This window comes from Chenopodium album, chromosome 16 (genome assembly GCF_948465745.1).
Source record: "Chenopodium album chromosome 16, dcCheAlbu1.1, whole genome shotgun sequence".
In the NCBI taxonomy this organism is placed as follows: Eukaryota; Viridiplantae; Streptophyta; class Magnoliopsida; order Caryophyllales; family Amaranthaceae; genus Chenopodium; species Chenopodium album.
This window is the reverse complement of record NC_137849.1, coordinates 38,997,504-39,015,648: the sequence shown is the minus strand read 5'-3', so window position 1 is coordinate 39,015,648 and position 18,145 is coordinate 38,997,504. Positions and strand designations below refer to the sequence as shown.

At 34.2% G+C, this 18,145-nt stretch overlaps 1 pseudogene; it reads right to left on the bottom strand.

The window, feature by feature from the left end:
• Positions 1-12,080: 12,080 nt before the first annotated feature.
• Positions 12,081-17,383, bottom strand: LOC145584236 (65-kDa microtubule-associated protein 4-like; annotated as a pseudogene).
• Between the last annotated feature and the right edge of the window lie 762 nt (positions 17,384-18,145).

Sequence of the window (18,145 nt, the reverse complement as noted above, 5' to 3'; positions counted from 1 at the left end):
ATAATAATAATAATAATAATAATAATAATAATAATAATAATAATAATAATAATAATAATAATAATAATAATAATAATAATAATAATGTTACAAAAAATAATTATATTACTACTACAAAACAATAATAATTACACTAATTATCAAAAACTTAATCTCAACAACAATAAAAAATAATAAAAAACAGTAATTTAATTAATATTAAAAAAAATTCTGGAAAAGAGACATCCGCCCAAAATTTTCGGATGTCCCAAGGTGGATCCGCCTAAATTTCCGGATCCACCTTGGAACATCCAAAAATTTTGGGCGAATCCCTACTTCTGCTCAAAATTTCCGGATGTTCCAAGGTGGATCCGGAAATTTCAAGCGGATCCACCTAGGGACATCCGGAAATTTCAGGCAGATCTCCCTTTTCCAGAAAATAAAAAAAAAATTCTTAGAGAATGTTCCGATGCATTCTCCGGCGTATGAATGTTCCAGTCGTCGTCCATGATCCAAGACCTGTTGGAAAAACTTGATGATTAATTTTTTTTTTAAAATCACGATTTAAGGTGGTTGTGGGGACCGATTTAGTTTAAAGGTCGTGGGGACCGATGTGGTGGACTCGGATATTCACGTCGTACTACTTTGAGGGGACCGTTTGATAGAATGTGTCCATGTAGGGAACAAAGTCCTTTTTATAGTACAACTTGCATAAAGGGCATATTTGTCCATTCAACTTAAAATGGGAGCGTTACTATGTAAATTGGGAGCGACGAATAGCAATCCACTTATTCATTAACGGTCAAATTGAGCGTATATTTTATTCACCTGATTTTTACTTATTTATTCTTAATAGATTAAAATAATTTAAAATTACTGAACTTATCAAAAAATTTGTATTCTAGTTATAAATTGAATTTATATAACCCTTATTAGCTCTTATATAATTATTGGAACTAACTAACTTACCTTTATCAGACTATTTGAACTTATTTTTTATGAAATAAGGGTCTGTTCTCATTTACTGAACTGAACTGATTGGAGCTGAACTTAACTTAACTTAACTGAATATTTTATGAGAGAAAGAAATTAGAAACTGAACTGAATTGAACTGAACTGAACTGAATGGAGCTAAACTGAACTGAAAATAAGTTGAACAGAACAGACCCTAAGTTAAAATATGGGTGAGTAGAAGATAAGCTAAATTAAAATTTGTATATTAAGACGATTAAATGAGGGTGGCAATTCGGATAGATCCCATATACAGGTGTTCAATAATAGAAAGTACAAACGACATAAAATCTAGTACATGCCAAGTATAATCTTTACGTACATGCACCCTAGACTGGTTTATGAACCTCATCTACTAAAGATAATGGCTATTTGAGACACAATTGGTCAGCTAACATATGATACACATACAGGAAAATGAAATACACTAAATTAAAGGAGCCTTTAAAATGAAAGGGTAAGTTAAAATTAATCAATCATATATTATATATATGCATGTACATGAACAAGAACATAAAATTTAAGATGCATATATTTCTCCTAGATACCTTATATCTAGGGTTCAGACATTGTATGTCTTAGGGGGATGAACTGCTGCAACTTGCATCTTCATGTATGTTTTTCAATTCTCATGATTGCACAAATTAATGAAAATCGATCTTAGATGGTGTACAAAATCTAGCTGACAATCTTTCCATTGTGTACTTGGGTGGCCCTTCTACAATTCATGTACTTCTACGTACTAAGGGCCTGTTCACTTTAGCTTAAGTTCAGTTCAGTTTTTAATTTTCTCCTCTCATAAAATATTCAATTCAAGTCAGTTCAGTTCAGTTCAGTAAATCAGAACAGGCCTAAGTACTTCTACAATATAATTGACTCGTTCCTAGTAATCTTGGGATGTAAAAATAATGTGATTTTCTATAGATGTTAATAGTTGACAACTCATGATCATTCTTATTTAAATCCACAGCAATATGTTCAAATTATTATGGGGGAAATTATACTAATTAAATATTCATGCACATGATTCATGTGTTTAGAAAAATTATTTCACCTAGCTCCCCCAGTCTCTTCTAATTGACAGTAGGGACCAAGTCCATGATTAGTTTCTTGACCAGACCCACAACCCCTTCCGGCGGTCCTCTTGAAGTGTGGTGGTGAGGCGGCTGATATAATCAAGATTAAGCTAGACCTATACCGGATTAAGCTGAAAAAGAGAAGAGATGATCATAAGATGTTTAAAGTAGTTGATTGAATGATTGATTAGGCAAGCAATTAGAAGAGACCGAGGGAGCTTGAACTAGACCACCACTATTTCTACATCCTAACATCTTAATAGTCATATTTGTTAAATTGAATAAAGGTGAATTAAACAAAGTCTTAGTTGCATGTACATGCATACTAATTTATTAGTTACGTGGTTGACAGCTAACGAAAAAATTATAAAAAAACTTCAAGAAACATTATAATTAAAGAAGTTGATAAAAAAAAAATATTACTCCTTATATTGTTTTCACAACAATATAATTCCTTAATGTGACGGAGTTACAATAGCTATATTTTTTTTAAAAGCCCAAAATAAAGTAAAACAATATTCACGCATTACTTGAAGATGACCCAATAAAAAAAACGCACACTTCATTAAAAATCGAAGGGAGTATAAAATATAAATAAACAAGCTCCCCCTTGTCAACTATAAATTCTTGTGTGAATTAATTTCTCCATTGAGTCATTGTCAAATAGGGATTTTGGTGTCATTGAAAGGCGTGTCGCGTACCTATCAAAAATAACCTAACTATTCCTCCTAACTATGTAGTCGGGCAAGTAAGGGTCGAATCCCAAGAGACTAAGTTGGTTCAAAGTGATTATATTGACTTTAATTAATGCTAAGCAAGTAATCAAAATATAGTGAGGGTGAATTAAACTAAGTAGCTAAAACAATTGAACAAATAAGAATATATCAAGAATTAAAAACTACTAGGTTTAAGTATCCCCTCTAACATGAATTAATGCAATAAACAATCCATTTCCCTTGATCAATTAATCAACAATTCATAGGATAGATGCGCCCTAATAATACTAAGGACTTCTTTCGATTAATCAATAGCTTCTTTAATAATGCAATCGTACCTATTTTTATGGATTCATGCATTTCAAAGACTTTAAGCATAGCATCCTAACAAATTCCATTAATACTTTCATAGTGATTTCCTTTATCTAAATTAGGGTTCTAAATTCAATTACGAATCAACTTTCGTTGCAAACCTAATTACACTCAATAAATACTATTTCTAGTCAAATATTGATAATCAAACCAACCCTAAATTAAATGAATCGCAAATAATCAAAATTGGGAATTGGAAAATAATTATGCATTAATCCATGTTAGGGTTCAACCTAAACCTAGAATAAGAAAACTACTCACACATATTAATTAAATTAACAAAACAAGAATTCAAAGAAAACATGATTAAAACAATAATAATAAGAGAAAAGAGAAGAGAAAATAATACTTTAATTAATCGATGAAAATTGCTAATCAATGTTGGGAACTTGGCTTGAGAATAACGTGCACTAAAGAAATCAGAAGAACGACAATAATACTCTAGCAAATGACGTGTGAAAATAAAAAGTGTAGGAAGAGAGAGGAAAATAATTCTATCTAATCCTATTTATATGCTAGGGAAATAAAGGAGTTTGACTAGGATTTGGACTCTTAAATCACTAGTAAACGTACAATTTATGTTACATCAAAGTACAGACCGCAACCACGTTGCGTCATGCAAGATTATGCCACACCTTGGTTGCGTAGTAGGCTGCCATGAAGCTTCAAATAGCTCAAAAATCAAAGTGCCACAACCTAGTTGTGGCGAACTAATTAATTTCCACAACCATGTTGCAGTTGGTCTTCATAACCAACTTTTGTGAAGCTTTTTGTCAATGTAAACGCTCCAAATCTTCCAGTCTTCGATGAACATCTAATCAATTCCAATTCCATATCCAAGAATCCTAGCAATAGAGACCAAAATCCTACAAAAACAAAGAAAACAAACCCGAACAGAGCAATAGAGAAATATAGAGAATAATCGCTCTAAAAGATTAAAACTATGGGAAAATCATGACGAAAACACACAAATATAACATATAAATATGAGTATAAAAGAGTGTTATCAAATTCCCCCACACTTAACCTTTGTTCGTCCTCGAGAAAAGAAAACAAAACAAGACAAAATACCCTAAGAAAGCAATAAAACCTATACTCACTGTCGTAGGAATCACGGTCACTTTTAACATAAATGACAAGCCATTTAAACCTGGCCTCTTAATCACTTAAGAGGACGAGTGTGCTCTCGTAAGGGTTTCCAAGTATTCAACCCACAACTACTAGTTACAACCAAGGCAAAAAGTTTTCAAAATCTAAACAAATGAAAGCAAAAGTTAGCAAGTGCCAAAAGCAAATGAAAAACCAAAATAGAAAAGCAAATGTCAAAGTGTTGGACTCTCACAAATTCAAAATCACTTTGATTGCCTACATTTCTTACCCTGGTGAGTAGTTAGGTTAAGCAATATCAAGCTCAAATTACTTTGAACCACCATGGGGAGTGCGGTTAAACTATGCATACCTAGCGCCGGACTAGCCTAGGATTAATCCGCCAAGTGCAAAGCTTTAGAGTTTGCCTTATTATGAATCGATTCATTTCCATCAACCAACACAATTCCTCATAGTTCCGCGAAGGAACCCAAAAAAGGATAAAGAAGAAAGATCAATTTAAGTTCCCCGCTTGGCAATGACCCCTAACTCCACATGCTCGGCATTTAGTTTCCTTCCACCATATGTGACTCAACTCCCAAGGTCAAGAGGACTTTTAGGTTGTAACGTAGGCTAGGTAGGGTGAGGATAGAAAATTTGGCGTGTGGTGCTCTTCCTAAAGTGAAGCAATTAATGCGAGAGCATACCAAACAAAAATAAAAAACAAAAACTACAATTGAGGGGAAAGTTTATTATCCCACTTATTCAAAACTATATAAATTAAACAAACTACCTTTATTTATTACAACAAATTGAAACCTCTTTTTTGTGTTTTTCTTGAACTTTTTCGACTTTTTTTTTCTTCTTCATTTTTTTTTCTTTTTCTTCTTTTGCCTTTTGCAACATAATTAATTAACCCAAATATGAAATCCATGACAAATCAAACAATCCTATGCTCTTGCTTCACTTCTCACTAGGGTGAAAAGAAAATAAAGGTCACGGGCTTGTAACGTGGGTTAACAAAGAAATTGGAAGCTCAAAGTGGTTCCAAACCCAGGGGCAAATGCAAAAGAAAAACCCAATGAAAATATACATCAAAATCCTAGAAAATGAAAAATTTGATCTACAAAAACAAAAATACCCAACCCTAGAATAGAATGCCTCCGTCCTTCCTTGTTCCTAGTTCGGTCATGGTTTCAAGAAGCCTTATGTCCAGTTCTGGATTAAAAGTGCCAATGCCAAGTAATTCTCCCGTGTTTCACGAACTTTTGTGAAACGCAAGTACCACCACCATGCCAAATACGTCTAAAGTCGATGGCAGTAGAATTAGGATCCACCCAATCAGGTAAAGCACATAGTCAGGCTTTTTTACCTTAGATACCATTACAAGGTCGACGGCACGGAAAATTGCCATGTCAAGCAGAGGTGGAGTGAGGTTATGCTCGGATAACTCCTCCACCATCCATGGCTGCCACTCCTGTGCGTGAGCACGGGCAATCTTCTCCACTTTCCTAATTGTACCAGCAATCCTATCTCCATCATACAGATATGCCCGTTCCTGAGGGGCGGCAGCCTGGCCCAGGGAAAATAGCTCTAATTTCATAGTTAAATCCTAACATTAAAGTGTTATGCAATACATTAGCAACCAAATTTGATTCATAATTATAGGGATATTTGATTCAATTATCGATCTCATAATTTCAGAGATATTTGATATGATGATAACAAATACAAACAACTTACCTCAGTAGTTGCTTCAATGGGGGATACAAGAACTAGATTCACGCCAACTGCGCTTCAATGGAGAACGTTGAGTGCGCTTCAATGGATATCTGGCTAATCTGAGAAAGAGCAATTCTATGGATCCCTTCTGACCCGTCAGGGCCGTCACAGTTATTAAAGGGATAGATCCGTCTAATAATAATAAATAAATGATGGGTTGAGTCTTTATATGATTGTCCAATTATGGGATAGCGCAGACCTTTTAGGGGGCGTTTGGTTTACGAAATATAGGTATGAGGTATGGGTTTAGAATGACTAAAACCCATACCATATGTTTGGTTGTCAAAAATATGAATTTCAAACCCATACCTCAAACCCATGAGGTATGGGGTTTAGAAACCTTGGGAGGAAGGTGGGTTTGGCTCATTCCATTCCCTTAGGTATCAAATAAAAGGAGAGAATAGTGAGATATTTCATTCCAGAATTAAACCAAACACATGGTATTAAGTATCAAGTTCCAACCCGATACCACGTTAACCCCATTCCTGATTCCAACCCCATACCACTCTGTGAACCAAACGCCCCCTTAAGGGTTTAGAGTAAACCTGTTTTAAAAAGTACGGAATATGGAGTATTAGTTTAAATTTACAGTTCCTTTTCCCAAATATTATCATCACACACCAAAGCTTGTACTCCCTCCGTCTCTTTATTACATGTTTGTATTCCTTTTTTGGGTCATCAAAATTAAGTGCTTGTTTCTATTTATAGGTTGTACTTTTTTACAATATTATTCTCTTTTTGATGATTTGTCACCCTTTTTCCTTTTCTATTTTGTACTTTAATATCAATTTCCAATACTTTCTCTATCCTAATTCCCAACCACTTTTTAATTCTCTCTATCTCTCTCTAACCCCACATGCATATTTATACATCCAATTATTAGTTTTAAGGAATCTTTAACTTTCTTAATTCCCGTGCAAAATGAGAAATAGGCATGTAATAAAGGGACGGAGGGAGTATAATTTGTCTTGTAAAAAAAAAAACCTTGTATAAATTGTTTGTAAGTTTTTTTTTTTTTTTTCTAAAATTTGAAAACGACTGAAATTACATTAATTAAACCGAGTTTACAACAAACGAAAGGAAAGTATGGTAACATAAGTCAATCACAATTTATCATGTGTTTAGGATGAGTTTTCCTCAAAGAAATGTGGTTAGGATGACTGTTTTGTCATGGCCATTATGGCAAACTAATAGTGCCATGTGAAGTGTGAACTATACAATTGTATAGGTAGTGTTACATTTGCTGTTTTAACATCAGTTGACGGTCACCTACATTTTATTATAAATGCAATTGCAGACTAGTAAGTGTAGAATTCACTTAGTTAATTGTATGAGTTGGTTAGTGTTCTGTGTAAAACGGAAATTGTTAGTGAATAACTTTGGAAATGACAGCTTTAATACTTAAAAAAAAAAAAAAAAAATAAAACATCTAGATCAACTAAATTTCCAAAATGCGAGGAGAGATTACATCACTCCACACCCGTTGGCCAAACTCCCATGGTTGAAAGTGAGTCAATTTATGTACTAAATTATTACCCCTTCGCTTTACAACAGACCATGAAACACTAGTAAAATTAGAAGAAAAAAAAATTCTAGAATATCCTTTATAATCAGATGATAGGAACTAGGGCCATACAAACGCTTCCTCATTGCCTCAATCACCACCAGATTATCACTCTTAATCTCAATGCAACTCATACCCTTGTGTCTCGCAATCTTCATGCCCTAAAATACCGCTTTCACCACTGCAAACTTAGTTTCTCATTTTTCACTCCACTACACCGTAGCTCCCCAACGCACCACCCCCTCACTATTCCTGCAAACTGCACCCAGCCCCATCTCCCCCAAACACCAGCATCAATAATAATAATTTTAACCACATCAGATGCCGGAGGAGACCCGCCCACAAAGACACTCTTTCCACCCATCAATTCCCCTTGTTATTCAATTTTGCCACCTCCCGCCCCTTCGTATTAATCTTCAAAGCATAGGCAACAATTTGTTCAACATTCGGATTTTCACCCTCAATCATTCATTTGTTCCTTACGCCCCACATAGCCCAACACATGGTAATTAAACTCACCATTTCCTACCCAAAATTACCAAAAAAAGTGCTCCCACCAGTCACTCATACTACAAAGAGAGTGAGACAAAACCACAGAATAATTGCACTTACTCCAAATTGCTTGGGCTAAACTGCAATCTTGACGCATGCATGACAAATTCTTCTTCTCTCTAGCAAACACCACAAGCTAGTAGACAGGGCACAAACTAGCTACAAAAGAAATTAACTTTAAAATCTTATGTAGCCTAAAAAAGCTAATTTGCTGATTAGTTTACTATTGGAGTTTCTCTAATACTACATCGATTCCTTTAATTGGATACATTTTAACTTTACACCCTAGTGTCCCAACCAGTCCAGCGAACACCCACCCAAACCATAATTCTAACTCTCGAACCCCACTTATGTGGCGAACTCCCAACCAAAGCCCAACCCTTACTCTCAAACCACACTTATGCGGTGAACTCCCACCTAGCCCCAACCTAGCTGATTCATCGAACCCACACAAGTCTCACCCACCCTAGTCAGCACGAACCTATGACTACCCAGCCCTCCACACCAAACCCGACACCCTAGTCTTTTAAAAAATTATTTATTATAATTAAAATTAAAATTAATTTTTTGTATAAGTTAATATTAAGCTATATTTTATTTTTAATTAAGACAATTCTTATTTAAATGAGAATTCATTATAGTATAAGTCAAATGATGACTTATTTGACTTATCACAAGCAAAATCTAGTACTTAAAATATTTTATGGAATATAGACATCAATGTTAGACTTATTTTTTAATTTATTAAAGTTGAATTAATATTGGAAGATCGCCTAAAGTTTGACTTATTGTGGTTATTTTTTTCATTATTTTATTGTATTATATTAGACTTTCCTTTTACTTATCATATGTATATGCATTTATATTTTACACTAATATTTTCCATAAGAAAATGACAAACAAGGCAAAAAAAAAAAAAAAAAAACGAATGGTGCGTTATCAAACCAAAAATGAATTGTTTCCAAAAAAAAAAAAACAAAAAAACACACCAAGAACGAATTTTTTTAGTGTGCAGTGTCATTAAATATATAGTTATTGAAATATATACTTATGGATTATTGATTAGTTGTTATTCATTAATGATTACTAGTTATTTATTTAAATAAATTATAAAATTATAATATTTAATTATAATATAAATCACAAAAGAATGTCAAAAAAAAGTGTGAATAGTGAAAATGTCCAAATAATGCAATTAAATAAAGAGAGAAAATATTTAACAAATTACATAAAATTATTTACGAATTAACAATTACATAACTATTTAATAATTATAAAAATAAATGATTTTTTTAATAATCATTTTGCCTCGGATCTCCAAATTGTCAAAATCGGCTCTGCATACATAACATTTGAAGGCTTTTTGTTGGCTTTAGATTGGTCTCTTCGTGCTACAAAAATGCAAGCAATATGGGAAGGGTGCAGTTGACACTCAGCTGTGCATACAAAGTTTAATTAGACTCATGACTCATGAACTGTATCAAATTACTAAGATCATATAAATAAAAATTAAAAAATACCACGGATTTCGGCGGGATTGATATTGGTTAAGCTCCGATCAAAGACTATTGGGAATATTCGATCTCGTTGGAATGCTGCCGGATTTGACTTGTAGAGTTTCAAATAGGAGAGTAACTCCACGTCGGAGGGATGAAACCTGATCCCTGGACGGTACTTTTTAACTTCCTGTTCAAGAAATTGCAACAGATCATTGATCCTGATATCAGTGAGAGGACCGTGCGTCGTTGATGAAGCCATCAAGTACTATGGGAGAAGATAGAACAGAGTAAGTTAAAAATAAATTAATAAGTAGATGATAATAATACAATCACATAATCATAAAATGATACACAGTACTTCAAGTATGATAAAACATTAAACACGATAATATTAACCATAAGAAGAATAACAGATTAGATTTACGCATTTTAATCTAAGTTTGTTGGAGTTTTGTTGTTAGTGGAGACATAACAAAGAGTGTATTTCAAATACACTCAAATAAGAAGATAAAATGACTATTTCACAGCAAAAATCAAAGCGATTACGTCGACGAAATTTAAAGCTACGATTTCGCTGCTACTCTACAAAATCAATCGATCTTCAACTAAACATGAATTGCGAGTGGGAGAAACTCAAAAACAGAGTAAATCAAAGTGAACCACTTAATAAATAAAACAAAATAGATTTTTCATAATTTACGAAGCGAAGTAGCGTCGGAATTCCAAAATGTGAGTTAAAATCATTAAATGTCAAAAAAAAACCAGATAGTTTGATCAACTTAATTAAAAATAATTTTTAAAAAAGAAAAAGAGAAGTCAGAGAAGAATCACATAATCACAAAACAACCTCAAAATAAAAAATTAATCAACAATTTTCATAATTCACGAAGCGAAGTAGCGATTACTAACTCGGAATTCCAAAATGTGAGTGAAATACCTAAAATCATTCAATGACGATGAAGAAGATAAATATTAACTTGGATTAATTATGGAAACACACATTTAAGAATTAATCTACAATTTTGCTAATTAACAAAACTTAACAATAGAAGTATTAATAATTTATAATTGGACCAAAAAAGTAGGAAAAAAATAACCTAAGTAAAAAAAGGAACAATCGCACAAACAATCAAATTGTAAAAAGCATAAGGTTGCGTTACTGACCTTTTTCTGAGATTGTGGAGGTTTTTTTGTGGAGTTTTTAGGGAAGAAGTGAAGAAAGAGGAGAGAGAAAGGCTGAGAGCGTATAAAAGTTTGTTTGATGGTATAAATGACTAAAATGAGCTTGTTTGAGGGTATATATACGAGCTCGTTTGATGGTTTACTGCTTGTGCTTTGGTAATTATTGGTTAATGGATATGATAAGTAAAGAAGGGATAAAAATTCACCAATCTTATTCTAGATTTCACAGTAAGATAGAGAATGAAAAATGAATGTAATAGTATTTGGTTTTTGATTTTTGTGTGTGAGAGCGAATTTTATATTTATATAGTACATAAAATTTCGTTTATGTCATTAAATTAAATTATATTTGCTCCTATGTATTTTTCCCCACTAACAAAGATGGCAAACACTGGACTTTTGCCTTGTTGCTCAAGCCTCTTGCTGTTCATGTGTCGTTGCTATATATTTTCAAAGTAGTCAAAACTAGTTTTAACCTTTTTGAAGTCAATGATTTCAAAATGCATGTCCAATAAAGGCGGACTTAGGCTGGGCTGAAATGAGGGCTAGATTGGCACGGCATGACTTGGGCCTAGCACATCACGAGCCCGCCATTGACACAAGAGGCACGCTCATGGGATATATGCCGTGTATGGACAACAATCTTAGAATTTGGCACGAGGCTGGCACGAGCACGATGTACCAACCCACCAATTGGCACGCTCATTACAAACAAATACTCACAAACTAAAGTGCGAGGCATGGCACGCGTTGGCCCGACACAAAACGTGGGTCGGGTTCGGGATGGGCCCTTCTTTTGAAAACTTGGCACGAGCACGACAATAACTTGAATAATAATAATAGTTATAGGCGTGGCATGTTGTGGCACGAGGCCCATGCGCTTGGCACGTGGGCCATCCCGGCACGAACCATGCCCACCTTTAACGCCCAACATCTTACTAACCTATCCCACCCAAGTTCTAACTCAAATTTCCTAATTTAGCAATGGTTAATCCATTCGGAAGAAAGGATAGAAGTAATAAAAGAATAGTAATAGTTTTAACTAATACAAAATTGAATAGTGATATTACATTTTTGTGGGGAAGATTGCCTAAATCAAATGCGGAGTATAAATAATTGGACTCAGCTTGGATTTGGCCCTTGTTCCTATGCAAAAATCTGAACCTCCTTAAAACATGTAAAAAGAATCAAAAGTATTTTGATTATCCACTAAAGAAGTTGGCTACTTAACAAAGCATCTTAATATTACAATGCATTTTTTTTATGTCATTTGAGGCAAGCCAAAGCCAGCTCTAATTTCTACAAAGGAAACCGGAGTGTAAGGACTTGCAGGGCCTATAGACAATGGTGATGAGCTGACTTTAACCGGACTCGATAGCTTCTTTGGTGTGAGGTTACTCCCACCTTTGTCACCAAACTTGCTTCATTGGAGTGTTCCTAGCAAAAAGAGTTTTTGGGGCTGTTATAATCTGTTTATCAGGTGTATTTTCTGGTTTGACAACAGAAATAACTGCACCATGGATAACAGTAAAAGGCTTGCGGTTCATTAGTGATCCGAAGTCCCTTGAACTTGTGATTTTCGCCTGCTTCTTAGCTGCATTGCTTTTCTTGCCTGCATCAATATGAGTTAGATTTCTAGTCTTAAAACTTATTCAAGAAAAACATGTTAGTATGTGGTATCCTCCATGAAGTTGGTCATTGATAGGATGGGAATGAGCAGTTCTTTCAGATTTGAGGTTGTCTTTGCAACATTGAGCCACTAAGAGAATATCTCCTGTTAACACTTGATGCTCCACCCATTGAATATCTAGGATCCTTCTCAGTGCTCTTTGTTAAGCTAAGTTTTGACCCAAAAAGTGCTTTCTTTTCTGTTAAAAGCATTCCCTGAAGTTTCTTCTGTTCCTGATTGTGTTAAATCATTCTATATGTCACTGAATATACAAAGAACCACACCTTGAATTGTATCAAGAAAAGATGGGAAGATACTCTTTGCCTCTGCCGCTCTTTCTCCTTCTCCATCCATAAGATTCTATAATCTTCCAGCATATCAAATAATCCAACCTGGATGCCAGTTAAGGATCATGAATTAGTTAGCCAACAACTGCAGTGTGGCTATGTAGACTTAGGAACAGATATTAAGCTAAAATATTATACCCCATCATAAAAGAACTCTGCTCCTCTTTCTTTCTCCCAAGGCCGGTTTTTGAAGTCAAGGTCTCCACCAGTGCTGTCTCAAACACAATTTAAAGCAAAGAAAATCAATAAGGCCCATACGTATATCATATAAGAATTTAACTTGATGTTGAATAGCATCAGTTGTACTTTAATCATGAAGTCAAAATATGCACCAAAACAACTATTGATTTTGTGTTGTTTAAAGATGTGCACCTACAGCCTACAGGTTGACAACATATAAGGTGTAGACACCCAAATGTGTCTCCCTAAAACCAAACCCAGTGATGAATATTTTTCACGTCATTTGATTATCGAATGAAGTGAAAGTGTGAAAAGTCTAGTGTTGCGGTTATTTTTATCAAAATTCCTTCTTTCTTTTTTTGAAAATATTTCTTTTTATACTCTATTTATGAAAATAGCCAGTCCAATTTAGTTTGGTTCATGATAAGGGTCCAATAATAGTGTAGTTGGATTGGGCTCGCAAAGAGCTTTCCAGCGATATATTATAAGCCCAATTGCGATGAATAATGAGGAAGTTATGGCTAAAATACTAAATTGGGCCTGAAATGAATTTTATATGCGACCCAATGATCTAGAGGAGGGCCTATTAATTATTATTCCTAAAGTTATTATGATTGATTTTAATCTTCTAGAATAATCTAGAAGGTTCTTTTAAATTCAAATGGAATTAGGATTGATAATTATGTTTTTAAAGAGTTTTACTTGGAATAAAATAAGTGTTTTATGATAAACCCGATTTTAATTTGATAAACGTGGAATTTGCTGCTTAATCATATAAGAAAAGGATTCCGCGTACAAAGCGCGTTTTATTTCTGACTCAACGCAAGGCGACAAGCCTGTCGCCAAACGACAAAGTCTGTCGCCTGGCGCTGGAGCCTGTCGTCTGGCGCTGGCTCCTGTCGTTCGCAACAGGATGTTTTTTTATTCCGAATGGAACTTGATTTCTTTTCTATCGGTTTTTGGACTGTTTTCTTATAAATAGTGTCCTTGACCTCCGTTTTCAAATCACTCAAAATTCTCTAATTCTTTCTTCTCTCTCTTAAGCAATATAACTTATTCTTTCTCCCTCTTGCTTTCTAAACTAGCCTTTTTAAAACATCATATCGCATACATTAGTTCTAGACACACCTAACCAAGTTCGAAGTTGCCTTCGCCCTAGACGTGAAAGGTTGATACTTTCTGAGGGTGGACCCCAAATCCAATTTCTAAACTCCTTTCAATTCTTTAATTTAATTCTTTGATTTAATATTCCATTGAAGTTTACTAACGCGTGTATTTTGTTATTAGAAAGAGGTACGAGATATCAAAGTGAGTAATTTTATTGCTCTATTCTTTAGAAAGCCTGCTTAAATTTTATTAATTCCTAATATCATGTTAGGATGCTTTTAATGCTTTCTAGTATCATGTTTAGGGTGCTTCTTATTCTTTCTAATATCATGTTAGTACCATGTTAGGGTTAAAGCTTTGATCTTTATTGTTTAGCGACATATTAGGGTTTGTTATTAATCTTGTTAGTATCATGCCTAGGATCTTGCTATTAATATTATGTTTATGATTATGATCATGGTGATTGTTGGGTTTATTGTTGTTATTATGTTTCTTGATATATACTATTGTTATTGCTTGATTATGCCTTTTATGCAGGTTTAAAGGGAATTTGTACTTGAAATCACGCCTAATAAGATAATTAATAATTTTGTTTAGGCTAATATGATTTTAATTCAAGTGATCGCCAATAATAAATTTGTTTGTGCATTAATATTTCAACCAACATAGATTAAACGGGTTTAGGATTAATCTAATGATTGCATATTAGTCAGAAAGCGCACATGAATATGAGAAGAATAAAGTAGAGACCTATTTTAGGGCGGGTTCAATCTCTTTTAAATTGGATTCGTACCTTCATCCCCGAATATCCAGTCATGGTCCCAGACCACTATGGAGTTAGCGATCTCATGGATCGTGAAGGGGTGTAACCTTCACCCTGTGAACGGTTTACAAGTTCCTAAAACTCGTTGGCGACTCTTTTACTCTAGCTTTCTTCTCTTTGGGCGCCACCATGCTTAAGTGTATGATCACAGTGGGGTTCAAGTTTGGGATGCTTGAAATATTCCCTACAGAAGGTAATACTATATAATATGGATCAGTGAACAATTTATAAGTTGGTGAAGCTTGATAAAACCATACAAGGTTAAAGGAAAGAATCTTTAATTAAAAGACCGGACTTCACACAAAACTAATAGAAGCAAACAAAATTAGGAACCTGGAATTTTGTTCATCACTTTACAAGCATTTTCAGCTTCGCTTCAAATTCAAGTGTCTGCCTTTTCCTACCATTATAACGATATTCATACTAAGAGTATAGCAGTTGCTGGACAATTCAGCAATGTGAAGAGTAAAAAGTGCAGAAAGTTCGAAAGAAGTCAGAAAACTCACCCTGCTGTATTCTTCTAGCAATCTAGCCAGCATTCCTCTTCACATGCAGCTTTCCATTTCTCCACTCTTTCAAGTATATCCTTCCTGCTAAAAGCCTCTTCCTTAGCCTTGGAGATTTAAAGCCCAAAATTATTCAAGCATATAGAAAAGGTCAATGGCCCCTGAAGACAAGAATCATTATAATAATCTCTGACTCCAAAAAAATGAAGAACTTAATACAGTTCTAAGTATCACTCAAAATCTTTTCCTTGTTACCAGAATCGATAATTCTATAGCCTCAACTGCAAAGTACTTTAGACTCTGTGCTTTTAAGGTCATGTAGCTTTGTCAGCGAATCTCTTCTAAATCAGACTACTTTTTCAGTATGAGTTCTTTCATTTTGCTTGATTTCAAATTTTTGAGTCTTGTTAGTTCAGCCTCAACCTGAGAATATGCAAAACATTCAGCATCATGAATCACTACTATTAGATTCTAAATATTTAAAGAAAAATATGTTAGAATAACATACATAGATGATGGAATCCATAGAAAGACAGTCAGGCTCAGTAAATTCAGGTTCTGAAGCAGCTATCTTTAAGTCACGTTATGAAACAAGCACTGCTCATCTGCTGGAGAATCCATCAAGTTCCACAGCTCCAGCAGCATGCTTGCAAGACCTTGAAGCTGTAAATCATACCACTGCACATAAGCATCTGCTGCCATATTTGGCTTAAAAAAGCAACTACTTTTTGCATCAAATGCTAACCCTTTGAAGCGTTTGTATCTTCTCCTCTCTCAAATTCTGTATGGCAACAGATAATCTTCCAATCGTGTCATCACTAATGTTTTTGGTCTCTTTGGGATCATCGAGAGTAGGATGTATTTGTTGAATCTGGTCCTTAATATCTATGCCAAGCACTACACACAAAGAATCCAATATATTTAGACGATCACCCTGCCAAAACCAAAAAAAAAAAAAGTCAATAAGAAAATTCCGGGTCAAGAAATAAGGCTTAATCAAATCTGAAATATAAGGAAGCAAGTTAGGTTAGCTTAACTTCATATGTAAGTCAAATATCTGAACACACCAAATTACTAATACTAATATTACTAACTAATATTTATCTATTTAAAACAGATTATCAACTTCTCCACTTCCTATAAGTGAAACATGACAAGAACAATTGTATTCAACAGCAAATAAACAAAAGAATATTGAAGCAAAAAGAATCATGCTCTTACAACATCTCAATGTAGCAAAATTCCTTAAGGTCAAATCTCATGCCAGAATTATCTACATCATTGTGCTTTAAAATGCCCGCTACTGTGAAGCTGAAGTCATTCTTTCCCACCAATCTATAGAACAAAAACATATTCTAAAGTTGAAACTTGAAACACATAAAGGAGCAACCACAAATATTGTTTAGAATCATACATAGCTGTAATGGAACTAACCAGACAACACATGGTACCTTAATATCTATGGCATGGCTTTTAGTATGGCAATAGTTTCTTGTGCAAAATTGTGACTTTTACGAATCCAAACAGGGCACAACTTTGTAAAAAATTCCCAATAAACATGAAATCTTAACCTCTTGAAATAAACCTCAAAATTGAAAAATTAATATTAATACAAAGTGTAATCAAAAAGACTTTTCAGTTGTTGATTTGCAGCAAACATTTCTCATAGTGAAAGCCGAGATTCACTCCACATGAAATATCACAATACAACCATACCCAACAATGAGCCTCTATAAGCATCTTAGTTCATAACTTCATATCAGTCACTTAAATAGGGAACAGACTTCTTAAGATAGAAACAAATAGCATAAATTACGAGCACAACGACCAGACTGAAGTAATTCTACCTTTCCAATAAAAGACCTCGTCTTGAATTCCAACAGAAGCATTTTGGCCAGCACTGGCAACTGTAGGCACAAGATTGATCAGCATTACTCCAAAACGGGCTATCAAAAAAGGGCAAGGAAAAGGGGGAAAATAAAAACAAAAAGCATTTCTCCAAACCAGTGATTTATTGTAGCATGATGGGATATTAAGTGTAGTAATGAACTCATTTGTATGAATCCTTTGCCACATAGTATCTCTACTTTAGTGGAGCTTGACTTACAATAAACTTTCCTTCCCGTATTAAGTGTATGAATACTTGCTCTACTCCACTTTTGCACTTAGCATATTAGTAACTCGTTCGTCTCACATTTTAAACCAAAACCAGATTAGGTTCGGACATACTGATCCAATAAGTGTTGACCAAATATACAAACTGCATGCCAAAATTGCAGTTGCTTCATATCAAGTCTAGAGTGCAGTACTATCTACAACATTTATTGGCATCTCATTTCACAAGAAATTAATGCTAAGTTATCTATTCAGCTTAGTGTTGTATATAAACTATAACCTAAAATTACAAGATAGATTTAACAACTTGTACTCTTCTTTAGCATTTTAAGATCAGGATAACTTGTTTTTACAGATATTTCTTGCTGTAATCTGTAGAGGCAAAGTCACAATTTTCAGTAGATCTTGTGCAAATGTGAAAGGCACTAACTTTGATAGTTTAATCAACAGGTAATATAATATAGTGCACATCAGATATGGAGTACTGAGTACACTAATTATAAGGTTCTATCTACCTTTGGAATCTCTAATTATAGCCCAACCAAAAGATATTTGCAAGGAAGATGAACACACACACAC